At 58.4% G+C, this 4,886-nt stretch overlaps 1 long non-coding RNA gene across 1 annotated transcript; it reads left to right on the forward strand.

Annotated features, from left to right (window-relative positions):
- Window positions 1-587: 587 nt before the first annotated feature.
- Window positions 588-4,585, forward strand: LOC105552539. Its single transcript, XR_001008026.1, has 3 exons — window positions 588-715; window positions 927-1,416; window positions 2,231-4,585. It is a non-coding gene; the product is annotated as an uncharacterized LOC105552539 (long non-coding RNA).
- Window positions 4,586-4,886: the final 301 nt, after the last annotated feature.

Raw genomic sequence — 4,886 nt, forward strand, 5'->3', positions numbered from 1 at the left:
CCGCCCTATTTCCACTCCGGTGCTGTCACCGGCTAGCCATGGGCTGCTGGGCTCGTTAACAGTGACATTTCCAACCTTCTCCACGTGTGAAATGCAGCAGCAGTCATCACACTCAGAGTCTTCCGGAGAGAGACGGAGACGCTGAGGCCCATCCCAGAGTCTCGGACTCCACAGGTCTGAGTGCGGCCAGAGATGGGCATTCCTAACACGCCCCCAAGGCTGTGCCAGGACCACTGGGACCCCACTCTAAGAGTCACTGGCTTATGAGGTTGCCATGAAATCAGATAATGTCCCTAAAGTGGCAAACCAAGGGCCAGGACATAATGCAGCACCCCTGAATATGAGCGGCTCTCCCCATTACTGTCACTATTGCACAGTGAAGAGTCTCCCGACCGCTCCAGCTCTGGCCCAGCAACCATGTCTGGTGCCCGTCTCCCCCCATCTCTTACCCAGTGTGGGGGCTCCAGGCTTGGGCTGACGTGGCATCACAAACAAAGGTGTCCCCACTTCCCCTCCTACAAAGGAATGGAAACACCTGGGGAAAGGCTGGATCCCAAGGGACCCCTGAAGTCCCAAGGGCTCCCCTGATTGTTCCAAAGCAACTCTCCCAGCCCCGTGAACAACTCAGGGACCCCCTCAATCCACAGCATGAGGCCCACCAGCACAGGGAGAGGAGTTTCCGGTCCTGACTCCCACCAGGCGCAGAAGAGCCGAGGTGAGCTCCCAGGCCCGCCGGATCTTCCCGTAAGTGGTTCGGCTGAAAGACTCCCTCTGCCTTTTCATTTGAAAATATAGATACCATCAGACGTTTTGATCATTTCTATTTTTGTTTCTACACTTCAATTTTGGCAGTACTCTCTTGGGAGCTGGGGGGAAAACACATTTTTCTCTACCATTTTTAATCTTCTTTTATTTATCAAACTTAGCTCCTCTTTGGGTGGATTAAAACAGACTTGGACAGAGTCTGGAAAAACAAACTCTTTTAAAACAAGACAAAGATTGAGTCTGGCCAACTGGCTATTTTCAATCCTTGCTGAACGGAGTCAAGGCAGTTGGTAGTAACAGCTTGTGGCCATCCGCTATCGTCCTCCCCGCACGAGAGGGTGGGGCCTCCTCAAAGTGACCAGAGCCAGTGACTTCGGGACTCAATGCTCCCGAAACAGCGCACGGCCTAGTGAGCCTTTCCAGAACTGCAGAGGGGCATCTGAGTGTGGACCATGAGTGCTGGGCACCTGGAGGGATGGAGATGAGCCCCCCATCCTGCGGACCCTCACAGATGGGAAGTAGGAGGAGGACTTGCCGGGCCACACCCTCCCACTCTCCGGATTTCCCCAAAGCTCGCTGGATACACGTCACTTGCTCAGCAGTCCACATCATCCGTATCTCTTGTCCCACAGCCATGGGCTGCCCAGCAAGGTGAGAAAAACAGGGACGTCCACACACCCTGTTTGAGAAGGGAGCTCTTCTCAATGGGATTCTCTCCCCCACAAGCTCCAAGAGGATAGGGCAGTGTCCGATGGTCACTGAGGGACCTCCGAGGGCCATCCAGTGCTCAGCACAGTGTGTCTGCTGAATTAATCAAGGCCTTTGCAGTAGACTCAGGCCACCTTGCCCTGGGACAGGCAGGCACAAAATGAGGACTGACAATGCTGTCAGCGCACGCCGGGATGGGAGCCTCCGCTGCTGGGAATGCACGTGCAGTGAAGTACTGACCAAGGAGTGGACCCTGCCCGCTGGCCACGTGCAGGCGCAGTCCCCATGGGGAGGCACGCTTCTTCCAGGCTGAAGGGGAGCCCTCCGCCCGACTCAGGGAGCCCACCTGCTCCTCCAGGCTGCCCGGCCAGGCTGTGCCCATGATGGGGTGGGAAGGCCAGCCCCAAAACTGAGCATGCCCCTGGCTCTCCTCCCACCCAGTGACGGGCCTGGCCACCCAGAGCCTCAGAAGCAGCTCCGTTGGGTGGGACCAGCTTGAGGCTCACAGATCCCGGCACTCCCCTTCCCCAGGGTGGCAGAACCCAGCCAAGTTACAGCAAGCAGCACTCACACCTTCACCCACTCATTCACGTATTAATCTGCCCTGCCAGACTCCAGGGGCATCTGTTGACAAAGAGCCTCTAACTGGGACGGGCCATGGGGACGGTGTCCTGGGGTCTCTCAGGTGCCCAGGCGGCAACCTCTGGGGGGCACTGGGTAACCGCAGCAATTTCCCCTTCTCTCTCCTGCACCCAAGGTACCTGCCCAGCCGTCTCCACACCTGAGAGCCCACCTGGTACTGGTCCTGCATTATTTCTGGGTGTCGGCCCTGTCTTCCCAGGAATAGCTAAGGTCCTGAAGACAGAGGCAGCCCCAGAAGCCTGCACCTCTCCCAGTGCCAACACAGGATGTTCAATAACACCCAACCTAATTCCAAAGAGATTGTGAGCAGCAGCTGGGTTCAAAGTAATCACTGCATAACCCAGAAACATTCATTAAGCACCTACTGTGTGCTGGGCTATCCACTAGGCATTAGGAGACACAAGACATAGGGTTGCTGCCCTCATGGGCGTCTCACTCAGGTGAGAGAACAGCCAAATACTTGCAATCACAACAGTGCCCTATGAGTGCTGTGGCCCGGGGCACATCCAGCCCCCACTGAGGCAGGGGCACCAGGAACACTGTGCCAAGGAATTCGGAGGCCAGAGGCCTTAGGCCCAGTGGCAGCATGGCATGGTCTGGATGGCAGACTTCAGTGAGCGGCGGAAAGATCGAAGGGACGGCAGAGCAAGAGGGAGGGAGAACTCTGTCTCCCACAAATACGGTCCACTTTCTCCAAACCTGAAGGCTCGCTTAGAACCTCATGGTCCAGGAATCCATCTGGAAATGGTGGAAGTCATGGTTTCCATGAGAGTCATCCTGCCTATTGACTGAGCCACTGGGGGCTGGCTGGACTGCTCCCACCATGCAGCAAAGGAGAGGCAGCTGCTGTCCACCGAAAAGCAGGTGCGCTCAGCATCCTTCCTTCACACCCTTAGGGCCTGGCAGCAGGAGGTGAGATGAGATGCAGATTTCAGCCCTGAGTCTGGCTTACTTCAGGCTCCCTCCCAGGGCTCTCTCACCTCAGAGGCAGTGTGGGACCCCAGGCCACACCTTGTTTGCAGGCCTCACCTAGATCGTGGTAATAGCCAGAACTCAACAATTCCTCCAAGTCAGCGTCCCCATGGCCCGGAGTGGGGACTCAGACCCACACACACCCTCCTCCACAGGCACGTAGGGACGCAGCAAATCCAGAGTGAGTGTGTAGTGCACATCGGGCCTTAAGAAGGTGGGTGGAAACGCAAAGCACCTAGCCAGCTGTGCCGCTCTGTGCCCCGGGAGGAAGCTGGCATGGTGCTGATGCAGTTAGCGCCCTTGCACCCTCCTGGTGCTGCAGCTCATTTGAACAAAGCCCAGATTAGCATGTGGTGCAGAGGTCTGCATATTTCAACAAACTGCTGCCTTGTCAGATGTCACCTCGAGGGACGGGCTGATGGAGTCCTTGGCAAACCCAGGACTGGCCGTGGAGTGGGGACATAGCCTGAACTGCCCCGGGCTAGTGGCACTGGCTTGCCTTGTGCGGCCTCCTCCCATAGATGGGGCAGATAATACGGGGGGGAGGATGCTCCCTAAGTCCACAGCTCTGCAGAGGGCCCAGACCCCGCTCTGCCAGGGTGGTGGGCATCAGAGCTGGGTGGAGCTCTGTGAAGTCAGGGTCATGGAAATGGTATGTAAACCACGGGACCTGAAGAGAAGACGCCACCCCAGGGTGCACACCCCAGACACGACACGCCCTGGCTGACAGCTCTGGCCAGCGGAGCACTTGGGAGCCGGCAGTCTCTGCAGCCCAGCCTGCTGGTCCTGCCGAGCACCCAGATGCCCACGGCGCTGACACATGACCAAGGACAGACATCCACGGTGTGGGCCGCCTGGAGCCCCCCAGGTCCCGGGAGCCCCTCGGCTTATCGGAGACCAACTCCAGCCCTGAAAGCCCTCATTTGCTGAGGCTTTCTGGAGCCCCCCATGCCTCTCCAGGTGGAGAATGAGGCTCAAACGGAGGGGAATCTTGGCAGCCCGGACGCACCGCCTGCAGGGAAGTTGCCTGCTGGCGCAGACACCCAGCCTGTCCAGAGCCTAACGGAATGCCACGGGCCCCAGAGATCCTCAGCCTGGGGCAGGCCTGGAGGCGGGGGCTCTGCCCGAGCAGGGACACAGTCCCCCAGGAAGGCGAGAACACAGCAGGCCAGAGGCAGGGAGGCCTCCAGTGAGGTCCAGCCATCTCCACTGGAGCAAGGAAAATATCTCCTCTCCAGACTCTGGTCAGCGGCGGGCCCGGGGCGTCCTGCTCTGTCACGGGGGGAGGGTCCCATGAGCAGCAGCCAGGGTGCCCCCATAGGAGGCTGCCCCCACCCCGCCAAGCCCAGACCAGCAGCGAGGCTCTCCTTGGAGGCCAGGCCCCCACCTCCTGTGCTTCCTGGGTGACATTTCCTCCAGAGAGTGGCCGGAAAGGTCACCTCCCCTCCACTCAAGCTGGCTTCATTGCTGTGATTACACTTTATGATTCTTTTATGAAGGATTTTGTCTTTAAGTTCCACAAATGTTATTGCAAAAAAAACGACTCGGGCCCCATCTCTGCCCTGGAGAGGGGAGCGGCCTGGCTGATTGGTCATAAGGGCTGATGCCTCGGAGATCCTTATTCTCAGCAGCGCTGGAGGAGACCAGACGACCCGACTCCCCAGGAGATGTTCAGAGAAGCAGGCACCAGGGGAGCGCGTGGTGGACACAGACCCCAGACCACGCTCCCCTCTTCGTGCCCCTCTGCAAGTCACCCACTGCCAGGTCGGGGCCGCACTGTGTAGAGTGGTCATGGACAC

Source organism: Mandrillus leucophaeus, unplaced genomic scaffold, assembly GCF_000951045.1.
Source record: "Mandrillus leucophaeus isolate KB7577 unplaced genomic scaffold, Mleu.le_1.0 Scaffold562, whole genome shotgun sequence".
NCBI classification, from domain to species: Eukaryota; Metazoa; Chordata; class Mammalia; order Primates; family Cercopithecidae; genus Mandrillus; species Mandrillus leucophaeus.